Here is a 24,338-nt window from a genome sequence, read left to right on the forward strand (position 1 = left end):
TTATTTCAATTTTTTTTAAATTTGTAGAGGCTTGTCTTGTTTCCCAACATATGGTCTGTCCTAGAGAATGTTCCATGTGCACTTGAGAAGAATGTGTATTCAGCTCCTTCAGGGTGGAGTGATCTATATATGTCTGTTAAGTCCAATTGTTTTAGTTTTTCATTCAGCTCCACTATTTCCTTGTTGATTTTCTGTCTGGATGATCTGTCCATTGATGTGAGTGGGGTGTTGAGGTCCCCTACTATTATTGTGTTGTTTTTAACATCTTCCTTTAGGTCTGTTAATAGTTGCTTTATGAATCTTGGTGCTCCTGTGTTGGGTGCATAGATATTTATAAGCGTTATTTCTTCTTGATGAAGTGTCCCTTTGATCATTATATATTGTCCCTCTGTGTCTCTCTTTACCTGTCTTATTTTGAAATCCACTTGGTCTGATATGAGAATTGCAACACCTGCCTTTTTCTCCTTGTTATTTGCTTGAAGTATTGTCCTCCACCCCTTCACCCTGAGTCTGTGTTTGTCCTTGGGGCTGAGGTGTGTTTCCTGGAGGCAACAAATTGTTGGATCTTGTTCTTTAATCCATTTTGCCACTCTGTGTCTTTTTATTGGAGAGTTCAATCCGTTCACATTGAGAGTGATTATTGATGCATGTGGACTTAATGCTGTCAATCTCTCGCTCATTATCTTGTTTTCCTGTGTTTCTTTTCCTGTGTGCTTTAGACTACCCATTTAATACTGCAATCTCTTATGTTGGGTTTCTTAGATTTTTCCTTATCTATGCTTTGTGACTCTGTTCTGTACTTTATTTTAGTGTCTACCTTGAAGTTTGTATTTAGAATCTCGTGTATAATATAATCTATTCTCTGATGGTCTCTTACTTACTCGACCAATACTGATTTAGACCCTTTGCTCTTCCCCTCCTAAATAATTATTTTCATTTTTTATTCCAACTCATCTTATTAATTTGTAGTTAGAGTGCTAAGATCATCCTTGTTTTGGTAATTTCCTTATTTTTACCCTAATGCTTGTGGGGACCTGGAATTGGCCACCCCAAGATATGTCTCTTTGGCATCAGGATTATTCGAGGCTGATTGCTTTTGATAAACTGGGACAGGGAAGGAGGCTCTGAGGAATGGAACTTGCCCTTTGTTAGGACACGTTTACATTTGTAAGGTAAATCTCTATCTGTAAAAGCTGCCTCCCTCTCTGTACCAGGAAGAAGAAAGGCGATGACCTACTGTCTAAAAACTCTTAATACCAAAGGCAAAGACTTAAAATCTGCATTTTATTGTGCTAGTCTGGTAACCTCCTGTAACTGACTTCCCTCCCCCTCCCAACGTTGGCATCTCCTTAAAGATTAAGCATCTTTCTTTAGGCTGGGAACCGATTGCGGAGCTCATCTGTGACCCCCCCCCCCAGCCCGAGGCAACACACCTGCCACCCTGCAGCGCTCACTGAGACAGCAGACCTATCTGCCGACAGAGCAGCCTCGTGACTATTGTAAAAGGGACTTTTCAATCACATGTGAAACACCCCGTTTGGGGGCTATATAACCACTATGTGCACCCCACTTCTTCGGTGCCCTTTCTTCCTTCGGGAAGAAAGGCCCCGGGCCATGGTTCCTCATAAAGCTTTGTTTAATTTTCTCTTGCTATTCTGTCTCATGTGAATTTAATTCGTTCTCCAGCTAGACGAACCCCCATTTGGGGAGAGGAATCTGGAAAAGATTTAATTTCTCCCTCATATCTGAAGGAAATTCTTGCTGGATAGAGTATTCTTGGCTGAAGATTTTTATCCTTTAAAGCTTTGAATATGTCACTCCATTCTCTCCTAGCTTGTAGGGTTTCTGTAGAGAAATCCGCTGACAGTCTGATAGGGGTTCCTTTATAGGTTATTCTCTTTTTTTTTCTTACTTCCCTGAGTATTCTTTCCTTATCATTCCTATGTGCAAACTTTACTATTATGTGCCTTGCGGTAGGTCTTTTTACATTGACAAATCTAGGAGATCTAAAACCCTCCTCTACACACATTTCTCCGTTGATCCCTAGATTTGGGAAATTCTCTTCAATAATTTCGTTAAGCACACTTTCTGCTCCATTTTCCTTTTCCATATTCTCGGGAATTCCTATGATCCTTATGTTCTTACTCCTCATTGAATCCATTATCTCTCGGAGATTTTCCTCATTTTTTTTAATTCTTAGTTCTCTTTCTTCCTCTGTCTGGCGCCATTCAGCCTGTCTGTCCTCGATTATGCTGATTTGCTCCTCTAGGTTGTCTACACGGGCATTCAGGGAATCCGTATTCTGTTTTATCTGGTCCATTGTGTTTTTCATCTCAAGTAATTTTGTTTGATTCTTCTTTATGATTTCAAACTCTTTTGTGAAGTAACTCCAGAACTCGGCTTGTTTCTCTTTCTCTCTACCTCATTGAGTTTTTTGATTATAGCTGTTCTGAATTCATTATCACTTAGTTTACCTAATTCCAAGTCCTCAGGACTTAATTCTGTGTTTTTATTGTTTTCCTTCTGGTCTGGGGCTTTTATAAATTGCTGGATGGTAGAGGAGCGGTTTTTTCTCATGGTGGTAGAATTCAGTTGCAGTTACAGCCTGTCGCCACTAGATGGGGGTCGAGAGTGGCGTGTTAGCTCTCCGCCTTCGGGACAAGATGGCTGCGCCCTCTGGCTTTGTTAGGGGGGAGGGGCTGTTACTCACACGCGCCAGTCTGGGTTCAGATCAGTTCTGTTCTTTGGTCTCCCAAGGCCCTTGATTTATAGGGTCCCCACGGACAGAAGCTTTCCCCCCCGCCGTCAGCGGGTCTCCACTGAATCAGCGGCAGGAGTCCTGGATGATCCCCCGGTCGCGCGGCCCCTCCCCCACTCCTTCCCGATGTGCGCCGCAGCGATCGCAGACTCTAGGGGAGGGAGCGATGTTCTCTCCTACCATTCCGGCGCCTCCGAAGGTGTAAAGCAAGGTTTATGATCTCCGCCTTCTTGGTATAGTAGGTCTCTAACGAGCTGGCATTATGTTTATTCTCTGAAATTCAGTTCTTCCAATCTTTTGTTGTATTTTGGAGGGGAGAGAATCCCGGGTCAGCTCACCCCGCCATTTTGCTCCGCCCCTTCTCCTCTCTCCTATGTTTTGATGCTGGATTTTTTTAGAACGTGGAGCTAGAAGAACTTTTGACTTTTTAAGTAAACCTTGTAGACTAGCACACAGGGAATAGTATATATATATGTGTGTATAGAGAGTGTCATTTATATAAAATTTTTAAATTTCTCAAAGGAGCGCAGATGGAGACAGGGACAAAAAATGTGCTTTAAAGATGTTCCTGTTTCAGTATGACCTTATTATAACCTCATTTCTAGGATTCGTTATTTCTGAGCCAACAATAAATTAGCCTTCTGAAAGTACCTTTGTCTCTTGACCCTGATTTAGTTTCTTATTAAGAAGCCAGTGTGGTTTAGATTCACAATTAGAATAAAAGACAAAACAGGCAGAATGCCAGATGGCCCTGAATGGCGATTGACTCGGGAAGAACCGGTAACTTCACTGAGCCTCCGCGGGGTGACTGCACCGGCTGTGTGCGTGCTTGCACCTACGCACGCACTCACGGCAGCTAGAGGGCGGTGCTGGTGCTCGGCTGGGACCTGAGGTCAGGGGGCTGAAGCGGGGCTGGTGGGGAGGAGGCGGCTCACCTTCATGTTGGCGTGTAGGAGCCCTGTGCCGGGTCTGCCCAGCAGTGTCTCCTGCCTGTTTAGGGGCACGTTGAGCTTGTCAGCATGATGTGCTCCCAGCACCTTCTTGAACAACCAGAGGGTAATTCTGTGCTGAAACATACAGGACTGACCTAGTATTTCCTGGTGACATGCTGAGGACTCATGGGAAGAATTGGGCATGAGTAGAAGCTGACACTATCAAAATAATTAACAGCTAGCCACGGTGAAAAGCTAAAATTTATATGAGAAAGATATAAAGTGCTTGAGAGTCTAGAGTCTTTTTTTTTTTTTAAGATGAAGACAATGAAAAGTTTCGTGAAAAAAACTCAGCTGAGCTAGATTTTGCAGGCTTTGAAGAGGACTGATGTATAGGTGGGAGAAGGGCAGGAATGGGTGCTCTGGCCTGAGGGCACAGCATGGGGTAGGGGTGGGGAAATAAGATGAGTGAGGTGAGCAAGGGCAGCTGGCACTCCATCCTGGGTGCCAGACTCTGTGGAGTTGGGGTGCTCTGGAGGGTTCTGGGCTTGGAGGGTGACTGAAATTGGGACCGACAGAGAAGGGCTCTCCTGCCCACACAGCCAGGGATTCTCCCAGGTTAACAGTCAGGATACTGCTGATGCTGAAGGAAGTGGTTGAGGCTCTTGCCACATTTTGCTAAGTGTTTTACAGCAGGCTCCATCCAGGCCAGCCAGGCAGTGTGCTCAGGCGGAGATGAGCAAACCCAGGCTGCCAGAGGGTCTGGCCTGTGCTCAGGTTAGGGGTGCACAGCCCATCCACTGCAGCATGAGTCCTGCGCCTGCCCCCTGGCAAAGACAAGTGCTGGCCTGCTGCGGTGACCATCCAGGAAGGTGGCAGTGACCTCACCAGTATCAGAAGACGCAGCAGGGATTGGAATCACTCCATGATCCAGGCCAGAGCAGCTTGTGCCTTTTCCCCAGGGACACCCAGAGGGCAAGCTATTGTCATCTGCCTGGGAGTCCAGTCTGCTGGCCCCCATATGTACTGTGAGCACTTGTGAGCAGCAGGATTACACTATGGCTGAGTGTGTGCACAACCTTATAGGGGGACAAGTTGAGAAAGAAGGTGCCTGGGCTTAGAGACAGACAACTTGGGATTAGCTCTGCCTCTTAGCTTTACAGTTCAGGCAAATTCCTCAACCTCGTTCAGTCTTCAGTTTCCTTATCTGTAATGTGGGCAAAATAATAGGTCCTTCAGAGGTTCATTGTGAGAATGGCAGGAGACAGTGTGTGTGACAGTAAAGCACTGTGCACACAGAAGGTGTTTTCCTCATTGTCGGGCCTCTACAAGAACACAAGAGAGGCTATTCTGGCAGCAGGCATCCACCCACCCCCTCCTGAGCCACCCACCTGCAGCTCTGTGCTGAGCAGTCAGTGTCCACGGGCCTGTCGCCCTTTGTTACTTTTCTCTCTCCTGTTCCTGGGCTGGTTTGACCCATCGCTTTCTCTCACTTCACATGTTCTTCCCTTTATTCCACCTAAGCTCTCTCTTCCTCTTGACAGCTACGCTCTTTGCATAGCAGAGGTTGTGCCCCTGATCTTGGATGTGGATGTGAATGCTGACCTGCACAGCCTCCCCTGCTGGCTGTGCATTTGCTTATGGAATTGTCTCTAGCCACCCTGAAGCTCCTTCCCCCCAGCTTGACCTGGACAGCATATTACCTCTCCTTTGGCTTTCTGCTGATGCACATTCTTGGCAGCAACAGTGGGCTCTTGGGTGTGTTGAGCTGTAGCGTGGGGAGGGGAAAGGCACTGGGTGGAGGTGCCTGTGAGGGTGGGTTGTGAGCATCAGTTTTCTCCATGAATGACCAGCCTTCAGGGTGGGCTCCTGGGGGGGAGGGGGGCGGAAGGCACAGGTCTGTCCTGGGTGTGCCCTGCCCTCTGCTGCCCTGAGGGCCCAGCACAGGAGGCGGAGCTCCTGGCTGCTGCCAGTGACACTGATTTGAAATCTGCATTAGGAACTTGCAGCAAAGTTAATTTCTCCATGTAATTAAGGAAAATGGCATGAAAGCACTGTTTGTCTCTTCCACGTGGCATGTTTCCACAAGGGTCTTTGTTTTCCATCCCGCAATTACAGGGAAGGCCATTTGGTTTAATTAACATGGAAAGCATCAAGCACACCCACCATCCAGCACGTGCCTCCTGTCTTCCCTGGGACAGACACTTGTTGAGTGACACTTGCTGGGCTCTGGGTCTGCAACGTAAATGGCATGTGTCCCCTGCCCTGCAGGACTGCCTGGCACAGCAGTTGAACATGAAATCAGTAATTATAATCAAGTGTAATAAAGGCAGTAATTAGGACCTAAGGTGCAGGAGCCAGACTTCCTGGGTTCAGATCCAGCCACTTAGGCAAGTCACTGAATCTCTTGCTTCAGTTTCCTTCATCTATAAAATGGGGACGGTAATAGGGTCTTATAGGGTAGGATAAAGATTAAGTGAGTAAATATATGTCAGTGCTTAGAACAGCACCCAGCACTGTCCAGGACATGCTGTGTAACTGCTAGCTCTTCTGATCACGTGAGAGGACTGAGGGTCACCATGGAACGCAGAGGAAGGAGTAACCACCCTTTGGTGCTGAAGAGCTAGTTGCCCTGCGTGTTGAGGATAAGTGGGAATGTGTGCAAGATGGGAAGTCAGCAGTGCAAAAGCAAGGAGGCTGAAGTACGTGGCATGTTGGTGAATGTGAACAGTTAGTGTGGTGAGTCCCTGGAATAATAGGTGTGTAATGTGATGATAGATGATGTGTCTGTGAAGTAGCAGAACAGTCCTGTAGAGCCTTCTAGGTGAAGAGTTTTGACCTTCATGCTGTAGGCAGTATGGAACCAACGGGCATTTCACATGAGGCTGTGGCATGATGATGAGGGTCATGTTTAAAAAATTAACTCTGGTGATGGTGATGGTGGGGATGGGGGCACTGATTAGTGGGATCTGAGCCTTGGCCTGAGGAGGGGGCCTGGTGGGAGCAGATGTTCTGGGAAGGGTAGAGAGCCCTTTTAGGATGCAGAGCCTGCTGGCAGACTGGATGTGCAGGCTGGGGGGCAGAGACAGGTTGGAAGGAGGGCTCTGGGGTGTGGCTTGACTAACTGACTGCATTGGGTGCCAGTCGCTGACACAGCGGGGGCAAGAGCAAGTTGAGCACATTGTGTATGAGGAGCTCCCCCAAAGGTTGACATGTAGGTGATCTGCTCAGAAAGGTGGCCAGAGCTGGGAGTAAGAGTGAGAGGTCAAGGAACATACACTGTAGTTGGTGGTGAGGCACCACCTGAGTTCCCTCAGGGCCCCGCTAGTCCTTGGGGTGGCTTAGTGGACTAGAAAACCCCCCTTGGGTGGCTTGGCAGTCGGATTCGTCCCATTTTGTATGTGTGTCACCTTGGAACCTTGTATGCTGGCTGTCTCTTTGTGTTGACTCTTGTCAGTGTCTTTATCTGTAAAGGAGGATAAAATTGGCGCTACTCACAGAGTTACTAAGATGGAAAGAATGAGGGCCTGGGAGAGGGCTCCTCATTTTGCACAGACATATGGTCTTTGCCAGTTTCAGAATGCGCTGGCCAGGCCAGGAGGTGGTGGACTTCGGAGGAAGTCTCCATGCTCAGGCTGTGTGGCAGTTCAAAGGGCTTTTCTGGGAACATTAGTCTGTGAGGTGTATGTAGAGCGGATGAGGAGAGGTGAGTGGTTCAAAGGGAGCTGAGGAGAGAAGCAGCACCTTCATGTGGAGAACCACACATAATCAGGAAATATGCCAACTCTCCTGACTCCAGGTTGTACCCCCATGCTGTTCCATCCCCGACTCTAAGGCATGTGTAGGGGCATGGAGGTGAGCATACATCAACTAGGTACGTGGCTGCAGGTGGCTGGGAGACTTTTGAATGCAAAGAGAAAAGGGATGGCAGGTACAACCATAAGGCTGGGCGATGGGGTGACACTTTTTTTAATCTCCTTTGCACTCAGCATCAGCTTGACAGCAAATCTTATTAATGAAAGAACTGCTCGAAGACTTTTATTATAATCCCTGAAAAGGAAATAATATGGTTCCTTAGTGCTGTGTCAGATTTTGTCTCTACAGACAGGCGATGAAAGGTGGGAGCAGAAGCAGTCAAATACCAGTTCCCATGTGGTGGTTTAAAATCATAATCGGAGATGGGAGATGCATGAACAAAATGTCCCCAAGATAACTTCTGTTGCTGTGGATTCCAAAAGTGAAAGCGTGTTTGGTGTTTGTCTGTTGGTGTGTGGTGTGGTCTCTTGTTGAACTTCCTGCTCCCTGAACTTGGACTTGGGAAGAGTAGCCAGAAGGATATCTCAACGAGGAGTCACCATTTTTCATTATTAATTTCCCCAAATATTTCACCCTCTTCCTCAGACCTTGACTCAAGCGGGAGGTGCATCCTGATGTGGCCTCACGGGTCTTTAGGAAAGAGCCTTCAGCCTGATCACCCTGTGTGTGTTGAGAGACGCATGCCCACTGTTAGCGTTTGGCAGATGGCATTAATTCCCACAATAGCCAGTGCTGTTTCCAACTTTAGTGTGTACCAGACGCTCTCCTCTATGCACAGAATTGCACAGTAAGCAGGGGCAGCTCTGCAGAGGGAAGGGGCCACCCGAGGGGAAATGAAGGGCCAAGGCCTCAGTTTGCCCTCTTGTAAATGGGGCTGCTGGCCTGGATGATCTCTCTGGAAGAATTCTAGAGTGCAGATTAAGCAGGTGAGGCTGGCTGAGTCCAGGAGGATGGGACTACTCACAGGCACTGCAGATAAACTACAGGTTTGGTGGGAGGTGGGGAGCAGCCTCCTGGGTGGCCTGGAATTCTCTCCTTAGCAAAGTGTGCAATTATAATTACACAAAGCATCTCCTCTCTAAAGTATTCCTTTGGAAGTGTGCCTACATAGAAAGGAAGGAATCTCTGCATTCCAACTTGTATATCCCTTGGCACTCTGCCCGTGCTCTGCTCTCTGTTGATTCCATGTCAAATGAAGAGGCTGCTGTGGGGTGACAATGAAAATAATAATAACAGCAACAACAATAGGAATAGCCCAGAGCTCCTGAGTGCATCCTGATGTGTCCTAACTCATTTATCCTCACAATGGCTCCAAGAGGTAGATAGCCTGAGGCACACAGAGGAAGCATCTTGGTCAAGGTCACACAGCCAACAAGTGGCAGATTTCACACCCAGGCTGTTGGTGCCAGAAACTTTGCTCTCAACCACTGGTTGTCATGGGAGGATGGGAGGATTGGGAAAAAAAAATCTCACGTAGAAGTGCCCACGACAGCTCCTGACACTGGTACATGTTTGGGAGAGGGAAGAGAGTAGCTCTTTCTTGCTGTCTGCCCACGTCCTCTTGCATATTTTGCTATTTCATTGTGAGGCTCTTCCATCTGAAAGGGAAAAAAAAAGACAGGAAGGGAAAGCTGAGATGAGCTGTGTCTTTGAAACCTCGAAGTCTAGCCTGACCATCTGTTTATGTTGCATGTAAGGGATTGGGAAGATGGAGAGTTATTTTCCTTGGTACCTCTGAAGCATCCAGTACAGAACTTTCAACCTGCCAACCTGCTTTCTGGGTTTAGGACCAACTCAGCTAATTGGCAGACGAGAGTGTGAGCCCTCCAGTCAGGCTCTTGCATTTTGCCAACATCTACTAAGGGCTGCTTTTCCTTCCCTGAGTCTTGACAAACAATACCCTGGGTTACAAAGATGAATATTTATAACCAATGGAAAGCACAAACAAGTATTTGACTACCATGTTGGAATTCTTTTATTTTTTCCAACCTCATTAAAAATTCATCCCCTGAGGTCCGTACTGCCTTGGTCTCTGTAATTGCTTCTTAGAAACTTAGGTCGGGAGAGGGGAAAGTCCTAAAGAAGACAGTGGGGCTGGAAGCCTTTGTAAATCTCTTCAGACTGCTGGCCCTCACCTCTGGGGTTCAGCAGGGAGCTTTTTGGGCATGGAGGCTACAGGCTCTAGAAAGAGGGCCTGGGACACAGCTTCACTTCTCCTCATGGGCTCTTGTGGCCTCTTGTTTAAGGAATAGAAGTTGATGCTTGAGGCAGACAGGCCACAGTGCACAGGATATCAATGCCAGAAAGGATTCTAGAAAAACCCTAATCCCACTCTTTGGTTTTGCATGTACCGGCCCTTTACCGTGAAGGAAGATTAGAAGAACGTCAGGACCTCAGGTACCCATTCTTTGAAGTATCATCTGCTGTTCCTTTTCTACTTCTAAAGGCCGTATATTTAATTATAGCCATTTTCAGAAGTCATATTCAGAAAAGTGTAAATAATGGAAATCACCTATAATCCTACCACTTAAAGATGATCATGACTGACTGACAGGCTTTTGCCTTATTTCCTTTCAGTCATTCTGAGTTCACAGACATACGTTTTAAAGTTTGGATCGTACTATTCATACTGCTTTGTAATCCTTTTAACAACCTTCTCATGGAAGTTTTCTTATACTCTTAAATATTCCTCAGGAACATACCTTTTTAATGTATAGAGAGTTCCATATCATGGATGTTCTCTATTTGGGGACATTTAGGTTTTTTGTGTTGTTTTTCTTTTATTACAAAACGCATGTGCATCTCTGAATATGTGCTTAGAATAACTTCACAGCTTAGGAACACTTTGTAAAGTCAAATTTCCCCTTAGAAATTTTATACCTGTGTACACGTCCACAGACAGAATATGTTCTTAGTGCTCTAAATAATACCAGGGCTGGTCTTTTGAGTACGCTCAGATAGTTAGGGAGAAATGGTGTCTTCCTGTTTTGCCTTTCCCCACTAAGCATGGCAAATACACGACCCTCTTGCCCACTGGCCACCTTCACTCACAGCAAGCATTGCTCATCATTCATAGCATCACCCTTCCCCTGGCCTCAGACAGGGCTTCAGAATCCTCCTTAACATACATACAGGCAGCAACTATTAGAACTGATGCTAGAGCCAACACCTATTCTGAAGTGGTGAGCAAAGTCCTGTTTTATTCCTTCCTAGAGAGGTGAGTGTGTGTATATGGGCCAGGGGGTTGGGTAGCACCTGCTCACATCAGTTTTGCAAACCTCTGGGTAATATTTCTGTAGGCATCTGAGGAAGAGCAAAATCTACAAAGTAGTGCTACTCTCTGTTATCTTCCGAACCTAGTAGCTACTCTGTTCTCACTCTACTACTGGAGTAATTTAGGAAGCTGAAGCCTTTGATGTTCATTGAAGCCTTTATTAAAATGAAAACTCCCTTGGGAAGGGTCATACCTGAAGGTGTTATCCACTGGTACTTTAATTCCCAATCAAGATCCTGGCATGCTGCAGAGTTTGAGTAATAGAGGCAAACAGGGGATGTACCACAGAAAAAGGCTGGGCTGGTAGGAGGGCCAGGCCTCTTGCTGCAGTGCCCTGAGAGATCCTTGCCTGGCACCTCGGTTAGCTACCTTGTTTGACCACAGCGAGGATCTCTGGAAGAGACTCGTGCATCATGTATGCTGATCAGCTTCCACCCAGCAAGTGAGTCCACTGGTACAACGGTGAGTGGAGCATTAACTTCCATTTCCATTTAGCCAATGGAGTCTGTTGCAGAGAACTTGTCTCTCTCAGGACGATGTGAAATAATTAGGGTTTATATAGGAGCACAACAGCCTTTCTTTCTGCATCCTCTCCGATTTGAAGAGCTTCAGTTGGAGAGACGCGGTCTCTGTCCTTACCATTTTTGTGGGGTATTCTCCAGGAGCAGACTCTTTCTCAAATAAAAGAGTATTAGTGGGTGATGGTGGGGAGGACATTTATCTTGCATTTACTAGTTGTGGTTTATAGTGTTCTGTGACTCCTAAACTTTCACTTTTGATTATTCATTCTAGTTTTTATTTGTCTTTATGCATGAAGATCAAGTATGGTTGTGTGTGTGCTATGTAATTGACCTTTCTAGCGTGGGGTCACCTTTAACAGGAAGGAAATCTAGAAAAACCCAATGGCTATGAAACTGTTGTCTAAATGTGGTCACAGTGCAGTCTAAACCGGGTGATTCGATTTGTTGGAAGGTGAGTGGCTGGGCTGAAGAGCACCCAGCTTTTCAGATCATGAATGCTCAACTTGCTCTTTCCTGGGCTTATAGCTTTAGAAATGCATTTGCCTGTGCATCATGGGCAGTGCACCTGGGCGCTGCCTACAGTCACTTACTCTGTTAGGAGACATTTTAGATGATCGCGGTTACTGTGCCTTGGTCACTGTCCCCAGGGCTGCCTCACAATAGGAACCTTTTACCTGTCCTCCCCTCCCCTCCTCATCCTCAGAGCTCAGATAGCTTGTGCACACCTTTGATTGGCAGTTGGGGCACTGCATTGGGCAGTGTGCTTCCACAGCAGGGCAGCAGCATGGAGGAAGGAAGCAACTTGGGGTCATACTCAGGCTCTGACCTTGGACAGTTGGTCCAAGCTCTATGCCTCTGTTTGCTTACGTGTAAAACTTCCCTTAGAAATGTGGTGCAAACATCCATAAATCCCTAGTGGAGCTCTGGGCACATTATCAGCTCTAAATTAAGGTTAGTGTCCCCTTCCCACACTGGTCACCTTGAACGTAGGAAGCTTGTGGAATTAAAGAATGTACCTCAGAGGCTCCTTCCTGAAGGAGTGATTTGTTGTCCAACTTGAACAGATGTATTGGGCACAAAACAACTTGCTCTGAGTTTCCTTTTTAAGTTCTTTGAAGCAGTGGCCATGAGCCGGTTGGCTGTCACCTTTGTGCCTTCAGTTTCTCGAAGAGTAGGTGATCTTAAACATCCCTGAATCATTTAGAGTTCAGGTCCCAGCTGGTTGTCCTTCCACTGGCCGGAAGCTGGCTCCCAGGAATGGCTCAGTGGCCTGGCCTGAATGACCTAAGTGAAAGCTGCACCTCTTGCCCTGGCTCATCCGAGGGTATTTTGTCCTATTGATGCCTGCGTTTTTGTAAGAAACTCATCCTGAAACTGTGTAACACAAAGCATAGGGAAAAATAACACTGCCTTGAGATAGGGCAAATAGAATGGCTTTTATGTTAGAAAGCATAAACTTCAGGTTTAAAAATGCACGGACGCCTGTCAGAGTGTGTGCTGCTGCCAGCAGGTGGAGATCTTGATGATCTGAGGTGAGTGTAGACAGGTGAAAATAAATCTCTCATTTGGAGTGAGCAGGGGCTGACTCTGCATAGGGTCTAGAAGTGTCCTGGCCCCTCTAAACTCAGAGGGGAAAAGGAGGTCCTGATGACATGGCGGGGAACGTTATTCAGCCAACCAGCATTTATTGCACGCCTACTGTATAAAACAGATACGTCCCTGCTCCTGTGGGGCTTACGTTCCAGCTAGTACACCGGACCAGACCAACAGATAGGTGGCTTTGTGAGGCATATGCAAGTAGGCCTCTCAACTCTCTCTGACTCATTTCTGTAGAGACCTCCGTCAGTTCTTAGCCATGTGTGTGGGGCTGTGAGGTCATGTTGTGTGTGGGTGGGGGGACTGAGAATCTTCCAGTAAGATGCACTGTAGTGTGGTGGTCAGAGGTACGGACTCAAGCTGGGCCATGGATTGTGGATTCTGGTTTTGCCCCTTGCTACCATGAATGACGTCAAACAAGTCCCTTAACTTCGCTGTGACTCAGTTTCCTTATTGGATAAATGGGGTTAATGAGTTGTTATCAAGGAATAAGTGAATCAGATGATCATTTACAAAGCAGACAGAACACATGCCTGTGTATCGAAACGTGAGTGCTATATATGTCTTTTTTAAATAAAATAAACATGATTCATTTATATTTACTGACAAATAAATAAAATATTCCCTTGGCAACACTTGTGGAGCTGGACTCCGGAAGTGTGACCCTGAGAAAGGAAAGGCTCTCAGGAAGAAGGGGATGGTGGGAGCCTGGAGGCCAGAATCACTCCAAATTATTAACTGTTACATTGACCTTCTCTGGTCCTTGTTTCCTCTTGGGAAAATGAGGCTGATGGTGCCACCTGTCCTGGAGGCCACATGGTGACCATTGGGACAGGGGTCAGCCTCTGCCCACAGTGCCGTAAATGTGGAGGCCAACAGTGCTCCTGCCACCGGCTTGACTTGGCAGGCTCCGAGTGAATGCTCCCCTGCCAACTCTGTCCTTGTCCTCTGCCCCTCTGCATCTGTCCTGCAGAGGGCCCTGTCTGTCGCAGCCTGAGCTGCATTTTGAGATGAGGAGCTGAGGCCTCTGTGTCTCACTTACCTGACTGGGGCAAAGAAGTTGTCAAGGTGCTTTTCTGCTTCCTTCCCTTCATCCTAGTATCTGTGTCTCCATCTCAGCTCCTGTTTTTCTTATTTCTTCCTTTTCTCTCATTCTGATTTCTCTGTCTCATCAGAGTATGGGTGGGTATGCAGGGAATTAGAGGAAGATAATTAGTACCCAGGGATAAAGCAACTCCAGCTCACCTCCATTTTTCTTGAACCATCTGTGCTGACAGGGCCCATTGCATTTGTCTGTGGGATGCCATGGGTGTCCCAGGGGTAGTAGAAAGGAGAATGAGGACCCCACCAGAAACCACACCCCTGTGCCCGTCCTATTCCCTCCTGACCTCCTGTTGCCTGTCCCCAGCACACACAGACACTCAGAGTAAATACAGAGGGTCTGGTGATGGAGGAGAAGGAGAATGGCATGGGCATCCGTAGACCTGGGCTGTGTGACTTTAGCAAATGATGGCAGGTCTGTAAAAGGAGGTAATGGATTGCACCAGTGATTCTAAACCAGGAGTGGGAGGGAGGTTGCCTGGAAGAATCAGTTGGGGAGGGCTACCACCATGTCCTAATAGGTCCTCCTGGGGAGGAAGTCCAGTACCATCCACCCCCCCCCAACCAATGTGTACCCCAGGCAGAGCCAGCTACCTTACGGCCAGGCAGGGCAGTCCAGGAGCTACCCGTGCCTGGATTGTAGGGGTGAGCAGAGACGAGCAGTCCTCACTCACACCTGCCTCATAGGCCCTATAGATTCCAGTTTTCTTTGATGTCGTTTTCATCATCGACTAACAACTGTCACCTCGACGCGTTCTGTTGATATTGCTGCAAAGGAGCTGCTTCTCAGGCAGGGCTCCGGCCCTGGAGTGGAGGTCCAGGTCTGGCCTTCCAGTGTCCACTGTATGGGTTCAGGTTGCCATGTGACGTTTACCTTCTCTTTTGGGTCGGAAAGAGTCAGACCTTTGCCTTTGGGGCCTCACAGAGCCTGCTGGTTTCTCCACAGACTCTCCTTCTCTATGGCCTGAGGCCAAGCCTTCTAGAGGTCAGAGGTCAGACTGGGTCTGTGCCACTTGCTTTCTGTTTGATACTGTTTTTCTTTTTTTAAAGATTGGCACCTGAGTTGGGATCTGTTGCCAGGGTTTTTTTTGTTTATTTTTTTTTCTTTTTGCTTCTTTAGGATCCAAGTATTTTTTAAATACTGAGACAGGATTACAAAAGTGGCATATTTTATGGGCCTGGCCAAGTCTGTGTGTTCCTATGATTAGATGTTCATCTCATTTATAGATAACCAGAAAGGTCTAAATCTGGGGTCTTAAGGAATGTGAGGCCTGGGTCCCACCCAGCCCCACTTCTTCAGACACACACATATGTGCCCACACACGTGCATGCAGGCACCCTGATGTGACCCTACCTGTTCCTCGGGCAGCCCAGAAGGGGTGCCTAGCCCCGGGTCCAGCCCAAACATTCAGGACCTGTCCCTTTGTCTTTCCTCTGTCCTTCATGATCCAGTGAACACCTCGATGCTTTAGGTCTCATCTGAGCTGCAGGGATGCCGCAGACTACCCTCAAATGCTGACTCATTACCCTTTGAATACATTTCCCTTTTCCATTCACTCACTCACTCATTCATTCACTCACTCACTTAACAAGGTATCTGTCAAGTGCCTCCTAGGGCCCAGACACTGTTCTAGGCAGTGAGGAAACAAGAGGGAACAGAATAGACAAAAATCCCTATCTGTGTGGACCTTACATGCACCCCTCTGTCAGCGTCTCGCCAGGGATTTACTGTAAATGACAAAATCCCTGCTGACATCCCCTAAAATTACCCAAGATTTCACATTTGCACGTCAGCAGTCAGATCCACTGGGCTCCCCATTGCCCCCACTCGCATTCAGGTAGAGGCTATTTCATCCCAGCACACTTTCTGAGAATTCATTTTAGTCAAGAAAAAAACACCCCACTGTATATATTTCAGTAGTCAGCTTTCAGCTTTTTTTCTGTCTCCTTTTCTCCTTCCTCTGCCTTCTTGTCAACCTCCTCCTCAAAGCTGTCCTCCTGGTCAGACTTCATCACATATATAGAAAATCAGAAGCAGCCACAAATCTAGAAAGACCCAGCCACGTGGGGAGTCTTCATGCCCACATGTGTGGGATGCAGCATGGCAGAGGGAAGAGAATACTCACGTCCTTCATTCACCAGCTTGGGTGAGCTGAGCAAGTCCCCCATGAGCCTGTGCTTCCACCACTGCAAAGTGGGGTCCAGGTACCTCTTTGGTTGGCCATTGCGAGAATTAAATCTGGTCAGTTCAATGCTCATTGTGGTACTTGATGTGAAGAAGACCACTCACGAGGCACTCCAGAGTTTTCTGTTCCATCAGGTGCATACTTGGAATATACTTCTTGAGGCCGAGGATGACTGCACATCCTTTTCACCGCTCTTTCACTGAGCACCTGGCGACATTGTCCCTTTCTCTTTTGCCTTTCTTGGAGGAAGGAGAGGGTGGGCCTGGGGGACCTATAGCATGGAACTGGCCAGAGCTGGCACCTAGTTGGGGACATCAGTGGTCTCAGCTGAGGCCCAGTGAACAGGAGGAGGTAGGTCTGGGGAAGGAGCCTAGGAAGAAACGGTATCCCAGGTAGGTGGAAATGAGACACAGACCTGATTCGATTGGGCGTGAAGAACGCAGCAGGTGTGGTTGGAGCAGCATGAGGAGGCCAGGAAAACACTGTGAAGTCATGGAGGAAATTTGCAAAATGTCTGGGTGGCCCATCGGAACTGGTGGCTGTGCATGAAATGAGTCCTCTCGAGGTGGGTAGGTCTCAGGTGGCACCCAGTAGCTCCTCCCTGCCACGTCCCCTCCCTATTGTGCTCTACCAAAGTGGGAAAACCACTTCTGCTGTCCTTTCTGTACCCAGGCAGAGGCTTTAAAAATATAGCCTTGTGTGAAAAATGGACACAGTGTCTAAATGAAACACAAACCGCAGTCGCCAAGGCTGCTGTTTTATAACAGCCATCTGGTAAGTTAGCTCCCTGTAAGAGGGACAGAAACCTGGGATAGGGGTTAGCAATGCTGTCAAGCACATGACTAGATACCAGTGTTGGGTACCCTCCTGAAATCAAGCCCCATGCGAGGCACATCGGATCTTGCCATACTTCATCCTGCTTCATCCTCACCCCAACTCTGAATTTCCTACTTTTGTTATTTTCACTTGACCTACAAGGAGACCGCAGCCCAGCTTTAGAGTTAATGTGTCCTCCCAAAATCCATATCCTGAAATCTGACCCCCAATGTGATGGTATTAGGAGGTGGGGCCTTCAGGAGGTAATTAGGTCATGAGGGTGGCGCTTCATGATGGAATTAGTGCTTTATATTAGAGACTCAAGAGAGCTCCCCTCCGCCATATGGGCACTCGGCAAGAAGAGGGCCCTCTGTGAACCAGGGAGCAGTCCTCACCAGACACTGAATCTACCGACACCTTGATCTTGGATTTCCGGCCTCCAGAACTGTGTGAAATGAATTTTAGCTGTTGAAGCTGCCCAGCCTCTGGTGTTCTGTTACAGCTGCCCTCATTGGTTGAGACACAGGCGGTAAGTGACTTGCTCAAGGTCATGCATCTCATGAGTCGTGGAGTCCAGTCCAGGTTCTCAACTTTGCTGGACAGCAACTATTTCAGAATCAGAGACTTTTATATAATTATTTACATTTTTCAAAATACTTACTTCGTTTCCTTAGTCTTGGAAGGGAGGTGAGGCGAGTTACCAATGAGAAACAGACCCAGAGAACCTACAGCTTCGCAGAGGTTCAGTTAGTGAAACAACCAGGGAGAGAACTAGCTCCTGCCCTCCCCCAACCCAGTTGCAGGTAAACCCATAGCTCGTTCTTAGAGACACTTACCTTACTACGTTTTAGGTTACTACTAAGGAAAAGTGAAATCTGTGGTTTTGGTGCGAGACTGTCTTAGTGGATGAGCCTGGTCCAGGGCGCTCTCACAGGCAGCATAGACTGAAGAAGCCACAGCACGCATAGGCATGGGGAGACCTCACAAACTCACAGAATAGCCCTGTCGCCTCTGGCCTTTAGGCCACTGCCACTGAGGGAGTCAGAGTCACAGCGAAGCTCTGTACCTGCCAGCATCCATTCATTCATTTGACTGCCATTTGAGTCTGCTCTGCATCCCTCCCATCCTGTTTTGTCACCTTGCCACTTAGTGGTCAGAGGTGTAAACATTCCTTGTTCTATCTGTACAAACACATGTGATCTGATCTCTGTTCACTTACAAAGTCCAAACACTAGTCTTTGCACATGATCAGAGTGTAGAACACAGCTGCTACAGACAGAGATGACACTGGGGGGCCTCAGGCCCAGGCGTGGGGCCCTTAGGGCTGATGGTGAAGTGGACTCTGCCATCCCTTCTTTTCCAGCTGCTCCCCATTAGTTCAGTGCATGTGGAGATGATCAGGACCACCTCTGCCCAGCACAGCACTCCCAGGGAATGTTTAGAGCAGGTGGCAGGCGCTTGAGTTGGCAGTCACACCCGAATGAAATCTTACGTTTTGTATGAAATAGGCTATTTCTTATATGTGTGTGTGTGTGTGCCAGTGAATGCTTTTGAAAGTGAGCTGTCATTAAAAGTTTTGATATATCAGGCTTGGGTGCATGTCACCCCTTCTCTGTACACCAGCTCTTTATCACATGACATCTAGTCAAGGTTATGGATTTAATGTCTACATTAGCCAATGAATTAACCTCTTTCTGCAGGGACTACATGCAACTTTTCTGTGATCCACGTTTTCTATGAACGACATCAGCTCAGGTGCCCGATTCCAGAATTGTTTCTTTGTATTGCCAACTTCTTTGTCAACCACTGTGTTCCATTAGCTTGAGGAACACACACTCGCACATTCCTCTGCACACAAGAGTTCACTCTTACATATTCCTAGTAAAGAAGCCCTGCAGCTGATACCTTATGGAACTGATGCTGCACCGAGGGTTTTCTGGCCACATTTCTGCATGTTTTCTGAGGGCTCTGGGGAATGGTCAGCAGATGCATGTGCCCTCTGTTGGAAGGTTCCTTTAGGAGGACTAACACTAAGCTGAACCTGGTTTTGGTATGTTGGTAAGCACTGCAGATCAGACCTAAACAGAAGAACAACCTTGACACTGCTCACAGCTGCCCAGTGAGATGGGGATGAGTTATCCCATCCGACCACATGGGGGGCCAAACCCCAGGGATGTGAGGAGCATGGCAGGACTCACACCCATGGCTCCTACCCATGTGCAGACCCCTGGATCGAGTTGCGAATCGCATTTGTTACTGGTCACTCAGCTGTGAACACAGGCTTAGTCAGGGGAAGAAGCCTTGGAGCTCTGAAGTGGCTGAGGGGCTGAATTCTACAGTTGAGACCCGACCTCAGGTGTTTATCTGATAGGTGGCTTGTCCTGCATGTCAGACACTGGAGGAAGGAAAAAAGAATGTGAGAGAAATGATTAGTTTAGCCAAAGATGCAGCTGGCACTGAGAACAATGGTTCGGCAATTTTCTACATTATCCTTTTATGGAATGTAATTTTCAATGCATCAAACAAGAGGAATATTTTTGTGATGATGCAGGGCATTTCTGTTATATTTTTATGCCTGTTTGATTTAGCCTGGAGATAAATTACTTTGTTATTTTAAACCCTTAATTCAAAATATTAAGTGATCCTCATCTGTGTCACAAAACTGTTAATGGTTTGTACCCCAAAATACTAGTTTCTGTAAAATGCCATTCTCATCTCAAAATGAATGCGTCTGTCTCTAAAAGGGTGCACTTTAGAAGGCACACAGAGCCACCCTTTTCTTCCAGAGGGGGTAAAAGCAGGGCTCAGTAACATGTGGGATGCCCAGCTGCCTCCGCGTCTGTGGTCATAAAGTGGGTAGAGTGAAAGGATTGGGCTGCAGCAGCTCCTGCAGGACAGGCCATTGCCTGTGTGTGAGGTCATGCAATTTTTACTCACTGTGTGGTGGTTCTTACTCTCATTTGATAGATAAGGAAACCACAATGCAGAGAGGTTGTGTGGCCAGCAGCTGTGGACAGGGAAGGGAGGCAAAGTGTAAGAAGATGAGGAAGGGTCAAGAAGAGTTTTGAGGTGGTTTCCACCAGTTTAGAAAGAGGGAGAGGGAGGAAATTGAACAAAACTAGGTCTAGAGCCAGTTTACCCAAGCTGGGGACTTGGCAGTCAGTGATGCACCCCTCGCACATCCTACCCAGTGATCAACTGTTCCGAATTCCCAGGCAGTTTCCCTTCCCGGGACTCGTCAGCAGAGTTGAGCTCTGTGAGCCATATCCCACTCTTTCTAGCCTCGCCCACCCAGCCCACTTAGGCTTCCTCTTAACGCACAGACATTCCTGGCTGACCTAACCTCTTCACCAGGCATTAACACAGGGACTGTTGTCCCAGAAAGCAGACGCTTCCCACAGAGCTCAGCAAAGGTGCCCCTCTTGGGTGGGCCATGTCACCCGTCCTCCCCACTCACTCACTGTCCATCTACCCAGTCCACAGGGGTGTGTGGAACACGTTGTCTGCTGAGCTCAGCGGATACAGTGACTCAATAGCCTTGACCTCTGCCGTCACACTTCAGGTGGGTCAGAGGGTGGGACAGCAGAGGCGGACCACTAGTGTAGGTCCCCAATAAAACAACCATAAACTAATAGATGCAGGAAGAAAGCCTGATTCGGGCCAAGATTGAGAAGACCATCACTGTGTGTGCTTGTGGTGGGCAGTCAGGAAAGCCTTGAGGAGGGGATGCTTGATGAACCAGGGGGGCTTCCTCCCTGCAGGCAGGTCTGCACAGGTGCAGGCCCCGGGGTGGAAGGAGCTTGCTGAGGCCCAGGCGTGATGCCAACTTTTTCTGCAAGCCTAGTGCTCACCCAGGTAGGAGAGTGGCCCATGGTGAGTCTGGTCCTGGAATTCACAGCAGTTCAGGTTTTTGGCTGAAGTAACTGCAGGGGCTGCTGGAGAGCAAACGGGGAGGGGACAATGGGGAATCTGGAGTTTCAGCCTGGACACATTTAGTTTAAGATGTCAACCATTTTCATGTCCTGATACAAATGGAAATGATAAATGTGTGACACCACTATCAGATGGAGGCCATTGGCCCCCAGGGTTCAGGCCACTTTCAATACCTCTGCTCACCTGTAGTCCATTCCCCATGCCGAGCAAACCCTTGGGAAGCCGAGTGCAGTGTGCAGACGTGAGGGAGCCAGCAGAGGAACCTGCTGTGGCCGCCCCTTAGTGAGCCCCTTGCCAGGTGTCTCTGCCTTCAGGAACAACCCCTAGACTGTCCCCTGACACCGCATGCAGCACAGAGACCCTCCCAAAGCATGAGCGTGATCCATTTTGCTTACAGTCTTTCACTGGTCTTGTGCCCCATCATGCCGCCAGCCACTCTCTCTGCTGCCCGGTCCACTAAACAGAGGGCATTCACTCTGGTCATGGGGCCTTTGCACAAGTTCTTACAGCCTAAAATACTCTGTAACCCCCCTGCCTCCACCCCTCAGGGGCTTGTGACTTTTCACCCATCACTCTTTAAAGCCCATCTCCCATGCCCCCCGCTCAGGGAGCCTCCCAGACCCTGCCCCTCAAAATCTGGATTTAGGGTCCCTCTTGTGGGCACGACTCTCTTCCAAGCCTGACGTCACTGGTCACTATCTGTTGCCTACTCCGCTCACTACCCTGATGACTCATAGGGAGAGGATGTTGGGTCTTTACTCCTTTCTGTTGCCAGGATCAATACGACACTCAAATGTTCACCGAATAACTGGTTTCCTTAGCTGCCCCTGAGTTACAGTTCCTTTCTAAACAGACCATCTGTTTCTCTAGTCGCTGTTGAAAAGAGGGTGGTCAGTTCCTAGCTTGGAGTGGGGGAATATCTTTGGGGGATTTGGGCATTATTCAACCACTGTCAATCCTGCCCTGTGTCTGTGGGCCTGCTGCGGCATCCTGGGTTTGAGGGAGTGGGTGATCCCTGGACACTGAGGGAACCAGGTGGGTGATGGTGATGGGGCTTTGAACGAGAGACATGGTGGTATGGTAGCATGGTGTGAGGAATGAGAAGGCGAGGGAAGGGAGGTGATATATAAGTTTATTACCTGGCAATGCACTCAACATGCAAAGCCTCCATCCCCAGCGCAGACACCAAGATAAACCTGGTCAGGCACCTGCTCTTCCTCCTCCAGGTTCTCCCTACCACCCTGCTCCCATCCCCACCCCATTTCCCATTCTGCCTTTGCATTTTTTCCAACATAAGTTCTCCTTTCCCTTTGGAGTTAACTTTTGGCTGTGCATTGTAATCCTACTTTGCCCACCGTGAGATGTGTGCATCATGGAGGTGGAGGGAGGTGGTGTGGTTTGAAGACCACACATCTGACTTAAGTTGCTTGCCCACATTGTGTGCAGGAGAGCTGCATCCCTTCTTGTCCAGAAGGGATGCTTGTGAGAATGGAAGTGCTGTATTAACAATTATAGTGCGCAATTGGCGCACTGGTACTGGCTTTGGGTCAGGTGGGACGAAGATCACCCCAGTGTAAGGCACTTAGAAGTGGGTGACCTTGCGCTGTGTCCTTAGACTTCTGAGCTCCTATTTTCTCACCTGCAGAATGGGATGATGCTTCACAAGGATGTTGTGAGGATCGCGTGGGGTAATATCTGGAGAAGCTTCCTGTAAATGAATCAAATGTAAGAGAGTCTTGTCTTGGCTGGGAATGCTGCCCACTCCTGGGGGCCATACTATTAAAAATGACCATATTATTAAGTTGATGATAGGAATCAAATCTCCTGAATAGCGGTTTCTCCCTCCCTCCCTCCCTCCATTCCTTCCCAGTGACTGGCCTGTGCCAACACTTTTCAAATACTAGGAATCACAACTGAAAGGCTGTCGCGAATGCTTGTAAATCAAAACTAAACAGATAAGGGGGAGTCGCTGCCTCCCAGTTTCTTCATTAAGCAGTTGGCCAGGTCAGAGTTTGCTGTGTGAATTCATTTTGAAATGGCCTGGGATGCAAAATTACTTTAAACATAACTTTCAGAAGAGAAAATTCCATTGTGCTTACTCAGCATGATAGTAGCAATTAAACTGCTGATTTTCCTCCTCTTTGAGAGCTACCCCTGAATGATTTATGCCTTCTCCACCAGAGGCTGCAAGGTTTTGCTGAAATAAAATGATTTTCATTAAAGGTGGGTGTGAAGCTTCAGGCCATTCTTGTTTACCAAGGCCCCTCTGTCTTCTTGGCCTCGTTCTCACGCCAGCCGGGGCCACCTCCTCCAAGACCAGTTTGGTGCCCGTGGTGCCAGGACTGCCTGGTGCCCTTCCAAAAATGGTTGGTGAAAGTGAATATGGTGGCCACTTCACTCTCTGGGCCTCAATTTCTTCTGTAAAATGAGGGCAGTTAGAATGTTCTGAAGCCCTCAGCCTGCCATCATTGGATTTCTGTTGATAATTTCTCAGTAAAGGTTACCAAGTCTTAGGAACCTCTCCAGGGCCAAGACTCTCTGCTGGATGCATTCAGTGCACCCTCCCCATTCATTCTGCCCCACACAACAGCCTTGTAAAAGCAGGTGTTACTGTGCCCGTTTTATGAATGGCAGAATTGAAGAAGTTTATCTGACTGTGCAGTTAGCTAAAAGTAAATTTAGGATTTTAGCTCCCAAATCTGTCCATCTGAATCCAAAACCTGGGCTGTCTTGTATACATTGTCAGTCTTAATTTTGCTGTAGAAAACTTGTTTTTCAGATACTGCATAAATCACTAGTAGAGGGAGGTTATTGGGGGGAGGGGTTTAAAATTCACATCTTTTATTAGAATCACTCTATGGATGCACTAGAAGCAAAGCTTGTCTCCTGCAAATCTCTACATACTGCTAACCTGGCTTAGGTCTCTGCATGGAATTGAAAGCCGTATCACTTAAGGACAGCTATATCTATGTATGTTTGCACGTATATGTATATTTCAAAAAGCTGTTTTTTGCATTAGTCAAGAATTGTGAGCTTTTTATTGTATTGGTGAAATTATCTAAACAAACCCCTTTGGATTTATTCACTGATAAATGTAAAGTTACCACATAGACAATACCTAATAAAACCTGCAGTCTCACCTTGATAGAATCTTTCAGGCCCCAAGTGGTGACTTATTTACAAAGTCATCTTAACTTATGAGAAAACAAAAGCCAGGGAGGCCTAGCTAGGCTCCTGTGTTCAGAACTCAGTGTGTCTTCACGTCTCCTCCCCGTCCCGCAAGTGTCCCTTTCTCTTTGCATCAATATTTCTGAATTTGCCAGATGCATAAGACTGTGGCACGTGCAGAGTGAAGAGAGGACACTGGGTGGTGTGCTAGGACACAGATGACTGGAAACATGGAGT

The 24,338-nt window shown here is 47.6% G+C and overlaps 1 protein-coding gene across 3 annotated transcripts in view; it reads left to right on the forward strand.

The window, feature by feature from the left end:
• PGBD5 (piggyBac transposable element derived 5) overlaps window positions 1–24,338 on the forward strand; it is a 144,796-nt gene that overhangs the window by 40,961 nt on the left and 79,497 nt on the right. The window lies entirely within an intron of this gene.

This window comes from Equus caballus, chromosome 1 (genome assembly GCF_041296265.1).
Source record: "Equus caballus isolate H_3958 breed thoroughbred chromosome 1, TB-T2T, whole genome shotgun sequence".
In the NCBI taxonomy this organism is placed as follows: Eukaryota; Metazoa; Chordata; class Mammalia; order Perissodactyla; family Equidae; genus Equus; species Equus caballus.